The 20,179-nt window shown below is 49.4% G+C and overlaps 1 long non-coding RNA gene and 3 other non-coding genes across 9 annotated transcripts; all 4 read left to right on the top strand.

The window, feature by feature from the left end:
- Positions 1-3,050: 3,050 nt before the first annotated feature.
- On the top strand, positions 3,051-10,049 carry LOC105240743. Of its 6 annotated transcripts, none has more exons than XR_004620855.1 (3): positions 3,051-3,487; positions 7,138-7,799; positions 9,439-10,049. It is a non-coding gene; the product is annotated as an uncharacterized LOC105240743 (long non-coding RNA). The 6 variants fall into 6 exon arrangements; XR_004620853.1 differs by lacking the exon at positions 3,051-3,487 and adding an exon at positions 3,641-4,093; XR_004620852.1 differs by lacking the exon at positions 3,051-3,487 and adding an exon at positions 3,641-4,093 and having other exon boundaries at positions 6,813-7,799.
- Positions 10,050-18,371: 8,322 nt separating this feature from the next.
- TRNAM-CAU lies at positions 18,372-18,443 on the top strand. The gene has a single exon. It is a non-coding gene; the product is annotated as a tRNA-Met (tRNA).
- A 97-nt stretch (positions 18,444-18,540) lies between these two features.
- On the top strand, positions 18,541-18,612 carry TRNAQ-CUG. The gene has a single exon. It is a non-coding gene; the product is annotated as a tRNA-Gln (tRNA).
- Positions 18,613-18,721: 109 nt separating this feature from the next.
- Positions 18,722-18,793, top strand: TRNAQ-UUG. Its single transcript has one exon. It is a non-coding gene; the product is annotated as a tRNA-Gln (tRNA).
- The last annotated feature ends 1,386 nt before the right edge of the window (positions 18,794-20,179 follow it).

Genomic DNA, 20,179 nt, shown 5'->3' with positions numbered 1-20,179 from the left:
AAAGGCCGGGCGGGGTGCGGGGGCCTGGGGGACGTATCTCATCTGGGCGCTCGAGCGCCCGCGGGAGGCATGGGGTACCCCCCCCCCGACGGAACTCTGACTTGCTTTGTGGACGATCCGTGCTCGCAATTTAGCACATTTTTGAGCTAGGGGTATGGCGGAGTGTCCTAGACAGAGAAACAAGTTTCATTAAGTATTGATGTATTCGTGGTCTCGAGACAAGGATGGAATAAGTGGGGGAGCCTCTCATTTAAAAACAAAATACAGAGGTGCCGGGCTGGCCGGTCGGTAGAGCATGCGACTCGACCTCTCGGTTGTAAGTTCGAGCCCCACAGTCGGTGTAGAGATTACTTAAAAATAAAGTCTTTTAAAAAAATAACAAAATACAGTCGTTGAAAAAACGAGCATATGCTCGAGTATCAGGAGTGTTTCCAAATCACTGATGACCGTGACCGTGGAGTGTGCTGTAGCCTTCCTTGTGCTTTAGTGCACACAGCCCTCCACCTGGCTTCCAGAAGTTTCACTGTGATAAAGGTATTGATGGTGTTTGGAGTATGTACTGTATGCTGTTAGCAAACTTACACGAGGCTGCGTGAAACCCCTCACGGCTTGGCCCGCAGCGGGTGTCCGTCCTGCAGGGAACCCAGACTTGCAGATATAAAGAGGATAAGCTTGTAGCGTTGTGCAGATGTGTTTCAATTACATCCTTGCAATGTAGACACAAGGCACCTTGATAAACGTTAGGTAATGCCAAGCCCTAAGCAAGTAGGAATGGTAAAGATCACACAGTTCTGAGAAGAAAATTCACCAAATGCTGGGACGGTCAGGAAAGGCTCCACATCAGAGGCAGGGCCTTCCGTCCATTCCAGTGCTTGGTAAGCATCCACTGTGTACCAGGCACAGGTCAGGGTTGCACAGAGAGCAAGCAGGCAGCTATGTCCCATCAGCATGTGTGAAAGGAAGCCAGAACGCAAGACCGCTTGTGACGGAGGGAAAAGCAGCAGCCGCAGATGCACACAAGGTGGGCAACCCGCTGCTCTTTACGCAAGAAACTGAAGGCAGAGATGTGGGAGACGCACACCCACACTCTCCACAGAGATTTGCTCTTTCTTTCAGAAGTGTCCTGAGCACTAGTTCATGCCAGACACATGTGGAAGAAGAGGGCAGATGGTTATGGAGGATCCACGGAGCCCATGGGACTAGTACACAGGACAGCCAAAGAGCAGCGCGTGCGGAAAGGCAGAGTTGGGCGCCAAGAGGGGAGCAGGAGGGACAGAGGCGGACGAGACGTCTGACCTGACACCGGAGGACCGCAGGCACCTGTGGGCAAAGAGCAGGGGCATCGGCTCTGGGGAGGGAGCAGACTGGGTGTGTCCCGGGCAGAAGGTCCATGAATGACGGGAGGAGAAACACGGAGCATTTTGGAAGGCTTCTCATTTAGGAAAATGGGAAACCAGGGGGCAGTTCAAGCAATGATCCAGTTTAACTGTTAAAAATGTCAACCTTTTCGCCACGCATGCCAAAATTGAAAACAGGGAGACCCATTTGTGTCTCTTGTAATGATTCAGGCTATAGAAAGCAATAGCTGGGGGCGCCTGGGTGGCAAAGCGGTTAAGCGTCTGCCTTCGGCTCAGGGCGTAATCCCGGCGTTATGGGATCGAGCCCCACATCAGGCTCCTCCGCTATGAGCCTGCTTCTTCCTCTCCCACCCCCTGCTTGTGTTCCCTCTCTCGCTGGCTGTCTCTATCTCTGTTGCATAAATAAATAAAATCTTTAAAAAAAAAAAAAAGAAAGAAAGCAATAGCTGGATGGACCCACGGTCCTCAAAGCTTTTTGCATAGTATCTAATAAACTAATTTTGTGAAATCTTGTAATCCCCCATATTTAAGATAATAGCAAAAATTTCCATCATGTTTAAATAATTGTGGTAGATGTAGTTTCTCAAATATAAATATTGACTTCTAAAATAAATCATGGCCTCATTCCTTAAAGGTATGAAATGGATCCTGAATGCCATTGTGATTTGAAACCCACTAGCATTTATAAACATATAAACAGTCTCTTGGTTAACAAGTTTTATTAAATCCTTTACACCTGGGGCGCCTGGGTGGCTCAGTCGGTTAAGCATCCGACTCTGGGTCTCAGCTCAGGTCATGGTCTCAGGGTCATGAGCTCGAGCCCCATGTCAGCCTGTGTCAGGCTCCGTGCTTACTGTGGAGTCTGTCTCTCTCCCTCTGCTCCTCCCCCCACTCTTGCTCTCAAATAAAAAATCTTTCTAAAAAATCCTTTACTCCTAAACTCATTTCCATTCAAATTCCCCCATAAATTTAATCCTAAATACAGTAAGTGTTTATGCTTGAGTATTTATTCATGAGATTATTTACTCCTGGACACACACACAGAGATGTACGTTAATTTGCAATTCCTGCAAATGTAAAGGTCATGTTAAAACATTTCTCTTGGATTGAATTAGTATTACAACTATTGTTAACATAATTGATGAGAGCAATATAAATATATGCAGGTTTTGATTAAAACTAAAAAGTTGAGTATATTGGAGATTTATCTCTTAATATGTCCAGGGCTTTTTTCCCTTCAACACCTAGTTCATATATCTGGTGATGAGAATTGCTGGAGTGAGGCAGGGCACAGAACCAGTATTATCCCTATTTTTCATAAATGCGTACACATAAGTAAACAGAACTAGAGGAGGTCTCATTATAACGACCTAACACTGTTCTTTGAGCCTCTTCTAGTTGCGGTGCTACATGAGGGGGAGGCCTTGCAGGACTGGGAGGCTCTGGGTCTTGGTGCAGCCCGGGAAGTGCTGAGACACCACAAAAGCCACACCCTAGGAGAAAGGGCTACACACCAGTTGTAAAGGAGAAAGCAAAATACCTGAAATGAAGAGCTCATTGAATTTTCTTTTTTTTTTTTTTTAAGATTTTATTTATTTATTTGACAGAGAGAGACAGCCAGCGAGAGAGGAAACACAGGCAGGGGGAGTGGGAGAGGAAGAAGCAGGCTCCCAGCGGAGGAGCCTGATGTGGGGCTCGATCCCAGAACGCCGGGATCACGCCCTGAGCCAAAGGCAGACGCTTAACAACTGAGCCACCCAAGCGCCCCAGCTCATTGAATTTTCTGAACACCAGACTGGATACAGCTGAAGAGAGGATTTTTCAACTCAAAGTTCCATCTGTAGAAGTTATCTGAAAACAGAAAAAATTAGAATGAGAAAGAAAGATAACAGGATTAGGAACTGTGAGACAAGATCAAATGGTCCAGTGTGCATAAAGTTGGATGCCCAGAAGGAAGGGAAAAGAAAATGGAGTGACAGAAATATTTGAAGAGACAATGTGTAAGAATTTTACAAATTGGTAAGAAAACACTGACCCTAAGATCCAAAAAGCTTGGCAAACCCCAAGGAGGACAAATTCAAAGAAAAACACTTAGAGGCATATCACAGTTCAACTTCTGAAAACCAAAGGTAAAAATAAAAGGCCTAAAAGGAGACAAAATTTATTTTTAAAGATTTATTTATTTATTATAGAAAGAGAGCATGGGAGAGTGGGGTGGGGGCGGAAGGGTGGAGGGAGAGGGAGAGAGAATCCCAAGTGGACTCCCTGATGAGTGCAGAGCCTGACGTGGGGCTCGATCTCATGACCCTGAGTGCACAATCTGAGATGACGACGTGAGCTGAAACCAAGAGTTGGATGCTCAACAGACTGCACCACTTAGGGCCCTAAAAGGAGACAGAAATTTAAGAGACACGTTACATTCAGGGAAATTGAGAATGACTTTTCAAGATCAGTGGGTGCCAGAAACAAAAAGACGGCATCTACAAAATGCCAAAAGTCAGACAGTCCCTGAGACCAGTAACCAATACCTAACAAAAACATCCTTTAAAAATTAAGGTTGTAATTCATTTTTAACATCTGTAGTAAAAGGCATTTTCAGACAAACAAAAGCTGAAAACTGTCACCAGAAGAGCTGGCCTTCAGAAAAACACTGGCCTTCTTCAGGCCAGAGGAGAGTGACCCCAGTGGAATCCCAGATCTGCCCTAAGGAATGAAGGACACCAGAGGAGATGACGGTATGGGTGACTAGAAAAGACATTTAAAATAATTTCTCTGTTTTTAAAAAGATTTTATTTATTTGACAGAGAGGGAGCGCACAAGCAGGGGGAGCGACAGGGGGAGAGGGAGAAGCAGACTCCCCACTGAGCAGGGAGCCCGCCGTGGGGCTCGATCCCAGGACCCCAGGATAGTGACCTGAACTGAAGGCAGACGCTTCACCAACTGAGCCACCCAGGTGCCCCTAAAATAATTTCTTTAAAAATTATTGGATGAATGCTCAAAGCAAAATTTAAAGTCACGTGTCGGGGGTGCTCACTCCCTGCCATATACTGGGAGTGTCCTGTCCCAACACGTGTCCAGAAGGGGAGCCGTGTCCCCAGGGGGCTCGCGGGCACTGCCAGTGTGGCTAGTGTGACTAGGGAGCTGAACTTTAAAGTGGTACTTGGTTATAATTAATGTAACTTGATGTTTAAATTGCCACATGTGGCTAGTGGCTACCAGGTGAGACCATGCAACCCTGAAAAATAAAAAATATGGTCGCCAGAGAACAAAAGGTTAGGAGGTAAAGTCGGTGTTATTTCACTGTTTCAAGGTTCTTATGTGGCTGATCAGATGCTGTATGATTTCAAAGTGAACTGTGGTAATTTCTAGCTCAGCCACTAAGTAAGTATAAATGTATATATTACATATAATGTTATATAATAGCCTATATATAAAAAATACAATAGAGGAAATAAATAGAATTTTAAAAAATATATGAATCGTCCAATAGCAAAAAGAAAGAAGGCAAGAAGATCAGATGGAACAAATACAGTACAAGGTAGGGATTTTAAACCCACTGTGTCAATCATTATATTAAATGTAAATGCACAGAACACTACAATTAGAAGCCAGAAGCTTTGAGTAAAAAGAAAAAAAAACCCACCTGACTTAGGAGTTTACAAAATACACTTTCAATCTAAAGACCAAGACAAGCCAAAGTTACAAGGATGCAAAAAGAAGCATCATTCAGACATACACTGTGCGATCTCCGGGGACACTGACATGAGACTGGGCCACCTCAGGTCAGGACTGTTAGAGGAGACTGACCCACAGTGACACAGTCAACTCAGCAGGAAAATGCAAGAATCCTGAGTACATATCAGAACATAACTTCCAGGGCGCCCAGCTGGCTCAGTTGGTGGAGCATGCGACTGGATCGCAGGGCTGTGGGTTCGGGCCCCGCACTGGGGGTAGAGATGACTTAAGGAGATGAAATCTTAAAAAAAAAAAAAAAAAAAAAAAAAAAAAAAAAAAAAAAAAAAAAAAAAAAAAAAAAAAGCACATAACTTCCAAATGCTCAAAGCAAAAATGGACAGAACTGAAATGAGAAACAAAGGAACCCACAGACATGGTTCAAGATGTTAATCCTCGTCTATGTAGTTATTAGCACAAGCAGGAAGAAAAGTCTAGAAGGAAAAGAGAGTAGGATGAAGCCTGGCCCTTCCAGTGCTAATGCTGGGCAGGCCTGGCTGGAGAAGGTACTGTCAGAAGTGTGGGTTGGTTAACAAGCACTGTGCAGTGTTTGCTGCTTGCCGGGTACCGCTTTAAGGACCTTTCTAGATACTGACTCATGCCGTCCTCATGACACCTGTATTTGACGGATGCTGTGATGGCTTGCATATCCCACTCGGGCAGTGGCAGGCACAGGGAAGGTAACCTGCCCACCCCAGGACACCCCGTACTGCTCGGCACCGCTTCACATGGAGAGGCAAAAGTAAGGCCACCTCCACATGCCCCTCCAGTAAAAAGGGGTGCTTATTAATGTTATAATTGTGAATTTTGGTAATCTTTAAAAGACAAAAATTCAGAGCAAAATCCAAATCCAGCACTGCAACTGGTTTCATTTAAGAAACCCGTACAACCTGTGATTGAAACTCCTGTGGCCCTAAGCACATAAGCCCACATTTCAGCATTTCTGCCTGAGCTGAAACACCTTCATCGGGAGAAAGCCACACCCAGCAGTCTGCATGTCCTGCACATGGAGAGTCTCCCTGTCCAGCCCTTGCCCAAGTTTCCATGTCCTCCCACTACGCCCGAGTGGTGTGGGGGACCTGTGTCCACCCCAGCAGCCGGGCTCTGCCCACAGCTTGCCTGTGCCCTGTCCCTCCCCACCCAACAGCTCCCTTCCCTGTTTATTCCCACGTCCCACCCTTGTTCATACAGTTCTGCCCACACGCAGGTACCATCTCCCCATCGATCCAGTTCCCTCATGATACACAGCACAGTCGGCACTTGAACGACCTGAGGGTTAGAGGGACCAACTCCCAGCACTGTCAAAAACTGGGTATAACTTTTGACTCCCCCAAAACTTTACTAATAGCCTACTGTTGAGTAGAAGCTTTATCAATAACATAAATGGTTGATTAACAATATGTTGTATGTTAAACGTTTCCTATACTGTATTCTTACTAAAGAAAATAAGCTAGAATAAAAAACTGTTAGTGAAATCAGAAGGAAGAGAAAATACATTGGTACTGTACTGTATTGAAAAAAATCCACCTGGAAGTGGAACTACACGTTCAAACCTATGTGGTCCAAGGGTCCACTGTGTTCCCCCATTGTGGCAACACTGGATTTTGTAACCTGTGTGTGTAACGGTTATTTGACATTTAGTAACTAAGGGCTGGTGATGTTTCTTGCTGCCTTCCTTTCATTGTTACTTAGTTTCTGTAATGTGTGCCCCTGTCTCCCCAGCTGCGGAGACCTCCATTTATACTTCTGAGCCATTCAGTGCCATGCCCGTGATAGACTCTCAGTACTTGTCTGCCCCAGGAAGTCATGTAACTCCACTCATCTGACTTGGCTGCCAGGTGCTGCTTCCAACTTGTCCTTGGCTGTGGGGAACACGGAGAAAACACATAGTCTTATTTTGGCCATGCTTTCAGAGAAAATCTAAGATATATTCATGAAAATATGGCAATGCTGATAATCAATAACGTAAATTTAAAAAGTATTATCATGGATGTAAGCACTATATTAAATAAATGATAAATTTCACATTTTCTGGTTTTCTTTTCAGAGATACAAGTACCACAGTGTAAAAAATCATATAACCAAAGACTCTGCTACCCAGCCTTCTGAGAAGAATGAACCATACGCCCTGGGCTCGAGGGCAGGAGTAGGCTGTTGGCGCATTCCTCCACCAGCATCTGCACAGCACTGGGCAGGCAGTAGGTACTTCGTACGTATGCCACATCGCGGAGCCGAACTGAGGTCTACTTGGTCAAGAAATCCAAATTTATATGATTATGAAGTTTCACATAGTTGTGATGCAATCCCAACATCACAACGACCTGACATCAAAGCCCTACTGATGCGACCTGCTCTTCTTGACCATTCAGCAGGTGTGGGGGGGGGGGTGTCTCTCGGTGCCCATAAGTATAATTACCAATACCATTTTTTCACTGTCATTGTATATACAGAGAAGTACCTGTCAATATAGAGCTCATCCCAACTGGCTTAAGTGACTACACTGGTACAGACCACTAAACAAAAGAAACAGATTCTTGAATATTGATTTGCTAAATTTATGCCCTGTTCGAACTACAGAGTAAGTATCATCCCAATCAAAACCTCAGCTGGCTTTTTTGTAGAAATTGACAAGCCAACTTTCATATTCATATGGAAATGCAGGGGACCGAGGAAAATCAGAATGAGCTTGGAAGAGAACCACACTGAAAGGTTAGTGGCGTATTAATATAAATCAATAGAAAACTGTGGTAGCTATAGGCACCAAATAAATATAAGATGCTTTCTCAAATTTGTCTTTTAAAGGGAAGATTCTGGTGATCTATAAGCTATAGCCGATAAAGCTACAGTAATGAAATTACTACAAAGCTGCAGTAAAGTTGTGTGGTATTGGTATACGACTACACGAGTCAGTGGAACCAAAGAAAAGGTCCAGAAATAGACCTCCACATACAAAATCAAGTGATTTTTTTTTAAACTTTTTAAGATTTTATTTATTTATTTGACAGAGAGAGAGCACAAGTGGGGGACAGACTCCCCACAGAGCAGGGAGCCCAATGTGGGGCTCGATCCCAGGACCCTGAAATCATGACCTGAGCCAAAGGCAGATGCTTAACCAACTGAGCCACCCAGGCACCCCCAGAATCAGCTGATTTTCAACAAAGGTGTCAAAGTTATTTAACGGGAAGGGAAGTGAGACTTAAGTACGTGTTTGGTCTCTGCCCCTAGTTCCTGACACAGAGCTCCTAAATCCCTTGGAACTTCCTATGTGATAGGAGCATCTTTTTTTCTGATGAGGTGAGGGAATGGGCTCCTAGATGGGGGATGGTCACCAGGATGAGAAGTTGGAATGTTCAGCCCCATCTCTCATCCTCTGGGAGAGGGACTGGAGGTTGAGTTAATAGTCTGCTACGAAACTTCCATAAAAGTCTAACTATGGGGTTCAGAGGGTTTCTAGGTTTGTGAAAGGATGACATCCCCCAATCTTACAGGGACAGAAGCCTTGTACCTCTGGGGTCTCAGAACCCAAACACTGAAAACCATAGAAGGGAAAAGTTGATAAATTAGAATTATGAAAAATTTTTACATTTTGCTCCTCAAAAGACTATGAAAATATGAGCCACAGACTGAGAAAATATCCACAATACATATACTGGACAAGAGTATTTAAATAGAGGGGCACCTGGGTGGCACAGTCGTTAAGCGTCTGCCTTCGGCTCAGGGCATGATCCCGGAGTCCTGAGATCGAGCCCCACATCAGGCTCCTCCGCTGGGAGCCTGCTTCTTCCTCTCCCACTCCCCCTGCTTGTGTTCCCTCTTCTCGCTGGCTGTCTGTCTCTGTCAAATAAATAAATAAAATCTTAAAAAAAAAAAAAAGAGTATCTAAATAGAATTTAAAAGAACTCCTGTAGGGACGCCTGGGTGGCTCAGTCAGTTAAGCAGCCGACTCTTGGTTTGGGCTCAGGTCGTGATCTCAGGGTCCTGGGCTCTGTGCTCAGCGGAGAACCTGCTTCTCTCTCTCCCTCTGCCCCTCCCCCTGCTCACACCAATTCTTTCTCTAAGGTAAGTCTTAGATAAAATAAAAACATGAGGGGCGCCTGGGTGGCACAGCGGTTAAGCGTCTGCCTTCGGCTCAGGCCGTGATCCCGGCGTTCTGGGATCGAGCCCCACATCAGGCTCCTCCGCTATGAGCGCTTCTTCCTCTCCCACTCCCCCTGCTTGTGTTCCCTCTCTCGCTGGCTGTCTCTATCTCTGTCAAATAATAAAAATAAATAAATAAATAAAAAATAAAAACATGAAAGAACTCTTGTAACTCCACAGTTTAAAAAAAACCCTAAATTTTAAAAAATAGGCAAGAGGCTTGAGCAGCTCCGTCGCAAGAGAAGATACGTGAACGGCCAGTCAGCACGTGAAGAGTGTGCAGCATCATGAGTCATCAGGGGAATGCAAACTGAAACCACAGCCAGATACCGGTAGAACGGCTAAGATTAGTGAGACCAACCTTGCCACGTGCCGAGGACGATGTGAAGCAACTAGAAGTCCTGCACGTTGTTGGGACACAGCATGGGGCGACTGCTTCGGGAAACAGCTGGGCAGTCTCTCCTATAAAGTTACACACACACACACACACACACACCCTTACCGCACCACCCAGCCACTCCACTCCCGAGCACTTACCCAAGAGAAAGCAAAGCATCTGCCTACAAACGGGTCTGTACAGGAATCTTCGCGGCAGCTTTATTCAGAATAATCAAAAACGCAAACAATCCGGGACACCTGGGGGGCTCAGTCAGTTCAGCGGCCGACTCTTGATTTCAGCTCAGGTCATGATCTCGGGGTCGTGGGACGGAGCCCCACCTCCGGCTCTGCACATAGCGGGGAGTCTGCTTGGGGTTCTCACGCCCTCTGCCTCTCCCCTCCCCCACTCACTCGTTCTCTCCAATAAATAAATAAATAAAACCCTTAAAAATAATAACTTAGAATCTAGCACAGTTTAAGGTGGCCGTGCCTTCCGACGTGGCGACTGCAGTGCTAGAAATGACTGCACACAGGCGTCTGTCCCTGCTCTGCTGAAAAACCAAAGATCAACACAGGCCTCTGATGCGCACCAGTGGGGGCCCGCTGCATATCCGCTGGGGAAGAAATGGAGGGAGAATCTGCCAGCTGTAGCACCAGGAGAGGGGAGTGCCAGGGGTGGCGCCCGTGCCGTGGACGGGCCTGATTTACTGCCGGGTAACCCAGAAGGGTCCACAACAACATTCACCAACTGCCAACAGGAGCTACTCCCATTTCTTAGGGTTCTGTCCTTTTCCATTAAAAATTAAGTATGTCTTACTTTGTAATTTCAATTTAAAATTACATTTTAATTAAGGTTGTAAAACATAACCGGATGGCTTAAAAGGCCAAAAATTGGTAAAATGTTTTAAATTCCATCTGATTTTAGGAAAGAGTGAGCTTTATAGATGAATACATACATTCCTAATTGAATTTCATCCTAAACACATGAGAGCTTTAGAGAGAAATCTCATAATACCAATTTTTAAAAGAAAATTGTTAAATTTACTGATAGTAACTGGACCTGAAAGTGTTTCTAAGGCATCCTTCATCAAAATCTCTTCTCCATAGACATCCCTCAGGGGCTTCGGAGATGGGGAGAGGCACGTTCCCACCTGGTGTGCTCCGGCGGCAGGAAGGGGGTCGACGGGGGTCCCCGGATGTGCCTCCTGCACACACGTCATGGAAGCTATCCCAGAGGAGCTGCGGGTATTTACCTGCTTGGTTAAGGCAGTGCTCCCAGAAAGGCAGCCGTCAGAAGGTGACCAGAGGGCAGACAGACCCTACACAAGTTACCGTACATTCCTGTGTTCTCCATCATGTTTATCGGAGTTTGAGAAGAGCACTAGGGATGGCCTGGTTGGGGGCAGGTGTGAAGGCACGGGGCCCTCACAGTGACTGGTGTCCCATGGCTGGCCACCCATACACCAGCTGGCCTTGGCACCAAGGTCCAGCTGTGTCTCCTCCTCCACGCCACCTTTCTGAATCTCTGTGCTGACGTTGGTGTCCCCCAAAGGTGCGCATGGAAAACATGCAAAACACAGACTGTAGGACAGACGTGAATTAAACAGCACAGCCGAAGGTGGCTTCTGAACAGAGGGACCTCGTCACCCCAGCTCAGCCATGCCTGGAGCTCCCTGTGGCCTCTCAGCATCCTGGGCATGGCTGGTCCTCCCATCTCCTGAGAGGAGACACCTCCAGGTTTTGACTCCCACGCTACTTGACCGCCCATGTGTGTGTTCACTGCCACATCCACTCAGCAAGCATTTCCTGTCCCCAGCCTCATTCCTGTGCCGGAAGCCAAGGGCCCACCGGGAGCAAAGGGGCCACAGGCTGCCTGTCAGGCCAAGGAGGGGAGGAGGCCTGATGCCAGCCATCAGCACGCCTCACCTGGAGCAGCAGCTTCTCTCACAGAGAGTCAGCCCCTTCCCCGACACCCTCCTCCCACCACACACGCCCAGCCCCCCACATGCAAGACCCCCGCTTCCATCAGCCACCCTGACACCTGCCGTGCAGTGAGAATTGCTCCTTCCCCAGAGCCGCCTCATTGCCAGCTCGCAGTGGGACAGTCCTTGTGCGCGTATGTTCTCCTGCTGGGGCTCAGCCTCCGTGCAGCTCCCAGGAGTTCTCAGCACCTGCCTGATGCAGTTAGTTTGGGAAAGTGATGTCATGAATACTGATTCCAATGGGTTGCCATTCGTTGACCCATGCAGAAGCCTTCCTGAGTTTATGAGGGTCAGGATGAAACCCCTCCTCATCCTGGAGGTCTGTGAGCTATGGGTGGGGCACGGAAAAGAAAGCAGGCCGTCGGGACAGGTGCATGAAAGAGAGGTGATGCCCTGGACAGCATTCCGATGGCCCACATCAAAGCTGTACTGGGCACATGGCCTGGGCCCGTAGCCGCATATCCAAGCACCTAGCTAAGAGAAAAAACCCAAAAGCTTTAAAAACTCTTAAAGCCCGGTTCAATTCAACAATACCTGTGGAGAGCTACACCCATTGGAGACAGACACTAGTTCATTTTGGAAACAAAAATACAAAAAAAACAGAGATCCTGCCTCTAATGAATGGGTAACAAAAAAGGAAACACCACAATTTCAAAAAGTGGGCAAGGAGGATTTCTGATACTGGAGAGCGAATTACAGAGACTAGAAGAAACTCCATGGCTCTGGGCCAGAGGTGGAGCTCATTCCAACTTTCATGTAGACACATCATAGACGTGCCTGCACCCACGGGTTTGTGCACACACCTGTACTGGCCCTGCAGCCCTTGATAGCACAGACCCAGGGACACCACACGGGTCAGTCTCTGCACCCTGAGAGGGCACAGAGAGGGATGTCCCACAGGTCAGTCTCTGCACCCAGAGTCGGCATAGACACGGGGATATCACCTGCACCATGAAATACCAGCAAACACCATCCTCCAAGAAAAGAACCAGAACTCCTCGGAGAAACATGAGGGAACTGCCAAACTGTACTCCAAAGTGGCCACACCATTCTACGTTCCCATCGGCTGCATAAGAGGGTTCCTGTTGCCCCACCTTCCCAACACATGGAAAGGACAGCCTTGTTAGTGGGTGTGCTGCATTTCCCCCAGGCTAAGGATGCTGGGCATCTTGTCTTGGGCTGACTGGCCATGATCAGAGCAAGGGTTTCTCGGTCACTGGTGGTGTTTTCAGGCCCAGAAAGACGTGTGTGTATATGTGCTGAGGGGGCCTTAGTGGAGAGGGGAAGGTTGGAAGAGTGAACGGGTCCAGGTGCCTGCCTCCCCTCCTATAGGAAGGGAGTAGCTGGGATGGTCAGGTCAAGTCGATGGCTCTGATTGCTACTGCTGCTGCGAGCAACACTACGCCACGGCGGCTGTCCTTTTCAACCGAGTAGTGCCAGGTGTTGCTCTGTGCACTTCATGCACCCTAACTCACTAAACCCCCAGCCACCATGGGTGACCATAGAGACTCTCACTCAGGATGGTGGGAGGGGAAGCCTCCCGTATGGGCTCACATGGCTGGGACTGGACCCCTGGCTGAGGTGAGCTGGCAGCATTAGGGGACAGGTCCTTTGCTCAGCTGGAATGTCCACTCCAGTGCCACCCCCAGGAAGCAGGGTAGAAGGTTAACATGGCCCTGCCTAGGGGCCTGGAGAGGAGGCTGTGGGAGGTGCCTCTTGGGGTCTGCAGTGCATTCCACCTAGCTGTGCTACAGCCAGCTGCCTAGGTGCTCACCTGGCCAGAGGCTGCCCCAAGAGGGTCCTGTCCTCCAGCCCCAGACACCAGGAGCACGTGGGGTGGGGAGCAAGTTTTGAAATACTGAGCCAGCATAGTGCAGCATTCCCCCCAGCATCAGACGTCCCACCTGAGTAAAGGACCTAGCCTGTGAGTGCAGGTCGGAGGGGAGCCTGCTCATGTAGGAACATATTCTGCACAAGTAGCCCCCATCAGCCCCGCAAATGTTCTCCCCTTTCAGTGTCTCCGAATGCCTGTGCCTGCAGGGCACGTGCACAGCAGCCCCGCTAGTAAGCACAAAGTGGGAGAAGTCTTTGAGGCCAGCCAGTGCAGACCAAGTCTTAGCATATCTGCGGCATCTTGTCCAATGTCTGGAAGTTTCAGAAGAAATAACACTCGAACTGGTAATGACACAGCAAAAGGGCCCAAAGAAAGCAAAATGTCCCAGTGACAGAACTCCACGCGGTCACACGAGCCCTCGCATGTGCTGTGCGGTTATTCCATTACACTCCTCACAGAGCCCGACACTGCAGAGGAGCAATTCTCAAATGCATTTGAGCTGCACTGTTTGCCTTAAGCTCAGACTAACTTTGCCTACTTTACAGTTACTGATCACAGGCAATCCAAACACAACCAGAAGGAAATACGTTACTGAAAGGAAAAGCTGAAATGAAAAGTATCGTAGACACCTAAAAAAAATCAAGTGTATCACAATGGAACCCAAAAACACTAGTGGTCAAAATCATGAAAGAAAAGAATCATGATAGCTTAGCTAAGAAAATATGGATAATGGAAATAACACAAAAACGAAAGATACTCTGAGAACCTGGACACTCCTAAACAGGAAGCAAAAAAGCAGAAGGAAAGAAAAGCAGAAGGAAGATGGTCATGGACGGGAAACCATGACGCCGCCGTCCAGCAGGGACCCCCAGGGGCCCAGATCCGCTGACTCTGAATCCTATAGACTGCATTGAGTGCTATGATGCTGCGTTGCAACTGTTATGATGAGCAGTCATCCCCCAACCACATATCATGAAAAACTCACCTTTCGAATCATGACTCCGTTTACAGAGATCAAGTAAACGTATAATGGGCAAGAGATGCCTCTCAAAACATTTTTAAAGAACTATTTCTTAAGAAATTAGTTGTCCTGCATTTTAAAAAAAGATTTTAAGTAATCTCTACAGCAAATGTGGGGCTTGAACTTACAACCCCTGGACAAAGAGTCACACGCTCCACTGAGCCAGCCAGGTGCCCCCGAAAAAGCCATTTTTTAACAGGAAAACAGCTACGTGATGTGGACCAGCTTGTTCAAGTCTAAAGGCTGCCTATATTGTTTTGCTTGTAATTGGTCCTCAACACAGACATTGTATCTTCAGAACCCTCAAAAATCATGAAGACTCAAAAAAAAAAAATCATGAAGACTCCACAGAGCACACAGACAACAGTGCTTACCTGGGTCACACACACATCACAGAAAAAGAGTAGGATTCTTGAAGAGTGGAAAAAGAAAGTACACGACCCAATTAGTAAGATGCACGAATCTTAGACATGGAAAGTGGTTTCCCTTTTTTTCCTAGTTTGACGTGGAATACTGCCATCAACAATGACACTCCGAGGCCGTTGCAGATTTAAGACCAGGCCCTGCATCCTCATGCCTGAAACACCTTGATGTCCTTCAGCTCATACAGCAGTTTTGGCCAAATCTGACAGCAATGCTGAAAGTGCAGGTTAGCGCTGCCAATAAGAATGCAGAGCTGACAATCTTTTCTCTGAACTATTAATAATTTTTTAAAAAGCACAATTTGATCAACTCTACTATGGGAAAGACTGAATTATCGTTCTTTCCACTCTATAAAAATAGTGTTTGTTACCAAATCTTTGTCATTTCAAGAGGCGAAGTCCGCATCAAAACATTTAGGAGGAAACATGTAGAGGTAGGTCAGGGGGTTCCTGGGTGACTCAGTTGGTTAAGCGTCTGCCTTCCGCTCAGGTTGGTCCAGGTCGCTCCTGGGATCTGGGATCGAGCCCGGCTTAGGGCTCTTTACTCAGCGGGGAGCCTTGCTTCTCTCTCTCCCTCTGCTCCTTCCCCCTGCCGGCACTCTCTCAAATAAATAAAATCTTTTAAAAATCAGGTAAATGTTTCATTAATTGTATGAAGTTAGTGGTATTTATCTGCTTTGTACAGTGTGCGGTTTGTCACTTTTAAACTCACCTTCAAAGCTAATTTTCTATTTTTCATAAAAAGGGTGCTCTTAAGTGCAGAGACTTGAGGCCCCACCCATCCTGCGCCGGCCCCCGTCCTCCCAGACCCCGACCTGCGGGTGGGCACGGACCACAGGGCCTGGGGGCCGGGGGCACGCTCCCGAGGGCGGGGCGTGGGGGTGGGTAAAGATGAGGGCGCAGAGTCTACACTGCCCTGGTGGGGAAGGCAGGCAGTGTTAGGTCGCCGCAGCCCTCCGAAGTCGCTGCGTTCCTTCCCGAGGCCGCGGGGGCCCTGCCGCCCCGCGTCCCTGCCCCCCCCCCCCGCCCCTGCCGGGCCCCTAGTCCTCGGGAGCGCGACAGCACGCAGCCTCGCCGCGTTCCGCAACCCCCGCACCGTCAGGTGCGCATGCGCGAACATACGCGCGCCTGCGCGGGGTGGGGCGGCAGCGCGGGGACACCGCGACGCTGACGTACGCGCGAGCACGTGACCGGCCGCCCACGTGACTGACGACGGCCGGGCGGGGCCTGGCGCCCGCGTAGGCACTGATCCCTGCGACGGGCTGGGTCGGCGGGCGAGGCCCAAGGCTCGCTGGGGCCGCCGCCGTCTCCGCCCGCAGACGCAGCCTGTGACGTGGGCCCTGCCCGCGAGGTGGACGTGGCTTAGCGCCGACAGGGGGCCGTGCTCCTCATCAGCGACTGGGCGACGTCGGCAGGCCTCACTAGCCTTGCCCCTGTACCCTCGCTTGCAGGACGGTCCCGAGATGCGCTCGGACGCCCCTCACCAGGGCCGCTGCCTGGCCTTCACTGTTACGCGCGTGGTGTGGCCACGACCGGTGTCGCCGGGCTGCAGGGACCCTGGGGTCCTGAAGGGAAAGGACACTAGTCCAGGTCCGGAGTTAGGATCTGTTCCGACGTAGCCTTGCGCGTCTCCATCAGGCATCAGCAAGGTCACCTGCCTCTCGGGTGGCTGGCTGTCGCCCCCAGCGCCCCTACAACCAGCCCTGGGGTTTACAGTTGGCCTCTCAATCGTGTAAGCAAGCGCTAGGGCAGCGTGGTGGGGAGTCCATGTTGTCGAGCCTTCTTCCTTGTCCCCAGGCCGATTTGGTCCGAGGGTTAATCAGCCGTCACGGGGATGGCAGGAGAAAGGGTCTGACGGACGTCTGTAGGTTACCTTGTCCACCTGATTGCGCCTTTCCCACGATGGAGACCTTTTGACAAGCTTTCAGGTGGAACGTGAATCTTCTCAAATTCTGCGCCCCTTCCAGGAAGTCCACCCACACACCTCATCAGCAAGGCTCTTTGACACCAATCCCCGAGGCCCTGCACCGGAGCCTCGATATGATGTGCTGCTCAGAGGGGTTGCCACTGTCTTGCCCTGAGGCCCCCTTTCCGTCTCTCACTGATCTGTATGCCTGGATTTATCAGGCTCAGACAATATCCTTAAGACCCAGTGGTGGAGGTTCAGGTCACCATACACCTGTGGGTGCATTTCCGGGAGCCTCATCCCCTGGGGCAACTGCCAACCCATCTTGATGTTCGGAGCCCAGGGGCTGCCCTTTGTGCCCTGCTGGGTGTGTCACCAATGCTGCGGAAGTCCCTGCCAGCTGGCTTTGCCCAGGCCTCCACTTCAGGTCCTCCTTCACCCCCGCTGTCCCTTGAACGCCCTTGGTAGTTGTGGTCATACATTTGAGGTTATACTTGTCCCCCACAGTTCTGATGTCTTATGTTTGCCCTCCAGATTCACCTCTTTCTCTTCTCCGAGACCAACATGAAGCTGGAGGGCAAGAGAGCCAAGGGGCTGCAGCCAATGGGAAGCACTGGCAAGGAGGTCAGAGGGGAGGAAAGAAAGCCTGGGTACTCCTCAGCACTTTCCTGCCTGCAGATGAGCTGACACTCCACTGAGGAAGGCCACTGCTCCTGTTTGGTGCCCACCCCAACTGCTTCAGCACTCACAGGGGGCAGGGACGGCTCCCTAGCCTCAGCATTCTGACTGTCCAGTGCAGTGGCCAGCAGTGGAGCGCTTACTAGCCTCCTTTAACCCTGCTCATTGAGCTCCCTGCTGCCACGTCCTTTGAGCATCCTGGCTGACGCTCAGTTTGACCTCAGCAGTTTCAGGCTGTGTGTCTCTTTCCTGATGCTTCTGTTGGCTTGCAAGAGGAGACCACCATCTACAATGGCAAGTTCCGTACATGCTTTTTACTTGAAAAGGTTCAACATGAAAGATTTTTTTTTTCTCAAAGGATTTATATCTAGAATGTTCTTGGGGGACTAGTCCATACTTCTTTGAAAGGGCAGGGCTTTATTTATGTTTTTTTTTTTTCAAATTATGGAGATGAACAGCAAGGGGTCATAACACTTGAAAGCAGTTTGGTATTGGAGAAACAACTTTACAGGTCACAGAAAAGAAGTAAAATTAAAAGGACAGTTTATTCATAGTCGTGTAAATTAGGGGTCATTTTCAAATGATGGGGAGAAACATTGTTTTTGTTCCTTTCCACAGTCCAACCACCACCAAATGACAGAACCAGCCACCACGGCCCAGGGACACGGACACTCTGGGCTGTGACTGTTGTATTTCTTGACTTTTGGGTTTTTGTTGTTAACAGCAGAAAAGGACATGAATTCAGAGATTTCTTTCCACGAGAAGTTGAAGGAGGGAAAGCCGAAGTCCACTTTATGTGTAAATGGGCACTTGCCTTGCCCTCCTCCGGCCCCTGCAGGAGTCTGCCAACCTCATCCCCGGCCTGGATGGGCTGGGACCCCAGACCTGTCACAGTCAGGGCCTGGCCAGGTGGTGCCAGGGGAAGCAGAGTGGCGCAGTGGAAGTGTTCTGGGCCCATAACCCAGAGGTCGATGGATCGAAACCCTCCTCTGCTACATGCTCATCTTTTCCTAGGCAGTAGCCTGCAGACCTGTCCTGTCCCTGTCCCCTTCCATTTCCCCATTAGGGTGTGCAGGACTCTGAGCAGCAGCTGGTTCCATGGTGTAATGGTCAGCACTCTGGACTCTGAATCCAGTGATCCGAGTTCAAGTCTCGGTGGGACCTGCACAACTTTTTCGTCCCCCTCCCCCTTTGTCTCTTGCCCCACTTTGGTGTCCCTTCTTCCAGGTGCACTCAGGCCAGGGGTGGCCCCATGGTGGCCCTGGTGTCTTGTGGTTCTATGGTGTAATGGTCAGCACTCTGGACTTTGAATCCAGCGATCTGAGTTCAAATCTCGGTGGGACCTCCCTCACCTGTGGCCCTCTTGTGGCCCGCCCCCAGTCCCCAGTAATGGGCAGTGCAATCCTCGCCGGTACAATCTGGTACCCTCCCAGATCAGGGTCTCCTCTTTTTTTTTTTTTTTTATATTTATTCAACAGACATAGAGGGAACACAAGCAGGGGGAGTGGGAGAGGAAGAAGCAGGCTCATAGCAGAGGAGCCTGATGTGGGGCTCGATCCCGTAACGCCGGGATCACGCCCTGAGCCGAAGGCAGACGCTTAACCGTTGTGCCACCCAGGCGCCCCAGGGTCTCCTCTTTTGAGCTCATGTGGAGACCCCTGGCTGCGGCCTCCATTTTACCCCACTGGCCCCTCCATGGTCACATGTCACCTTTTCCTTGTGTGTTCCCGCACCCCGGACCTTCCCTTGTCCCTGTGCGCTGCTGCCTGTGGCTTAGAGGACAAGGTCTGGTGAGGTGGAGGGTTGACTCTGAAGCCTCTGGTTCTCCCAGTCTGCCCTCGCGGTGCACAGGGGCCCGGGACTCGTCTTGCTCCCTCTCCTAAGCACGCCTCTCCAGAGACCTCCAGGTAAGAACCCTTGAGCCGGTTGTACAGGCGGCTCGCCAGAGCTCCTGCTCCTTCCCCAGAGGGAGCACGTGAGGGATTTCCTGATCTGTCTTTTCAACGTGCGCTTCCTCTCTCTAGCTTGACTTTTAAAAAGGGAGACCAAAAGGGGCTCATACGGTCACCGCCGGGAAAATGTTGAATTCCTCTTATTAGAGCCAATTTTAGAGTCCCGAGTAAAGGGCCAGGAGCCTAACTCTGGATCTGCTCCCTTGTGACCTTGGAAAGACCCTGCCCTCTTGGGACATCAGCCTCCTCATCTGGACAGTGAGGAGAGCTGGATGAGCCAGTCCCCTGGGGTTCACTCCAGGTCTGCTGCACAAATGCGATTTCACTCCTGCCCAAAGGAATGAGTCCTCCTCATTCCTGTTCTCCACTTGTCAAATGGGCTCGCGTCCTGCTTGGGGTGCAGGTGAGGGCCCAGAGGAGCCTAGCTCCCCACGCTGGGTCACGTATTATGATAGGGGCCTATTGTGAGGACTCCTTGGTGACGTACTGCAGATGGTCTATTTGTGCATAAAAAAAAAAAATCTGTGTTTTAACTGCCTCTCGAACCCACTGTTTGGTTTTACAATTACTTAACCATCCTCCACCAAGGAACTTTGTTAGGTGCTGTGGGTTGTTTACTCTTACTGCGAACGTCACAAAGAGTGTCTAGTACTTGCCCACTGGGCACCTGTGTGCGGTGCTGTCAGGGAAGGTTCCCAGGAGTGAAACTGCCAGCCTCCGGGATGGGGCCTGCTCTTCTCACGGACACCAGTGACGAACTTCTGGGTCTATGTTCACAC

Source organism: Ailuropoda melanoleuca, chromosome 15 (assembly GCF_002007445.2).
Source record: "Ailuropoda melanoleuca isolate Jingjing chromosome 15, ASM200744v2, whole genome shotgun sequence".
In the NCBI taxonomy this organism is placed as follows: Eukaryota; Metazoa; Chordata; class Mammalia; order Carnivora; family Ursidae; genus Ailuropoda; species Ailuropoda melanoleuca.
Note: the sequence above shows the minus strand (reverse complement) of the source record. Positions and strands in the feature narration are given on the sequence as shown.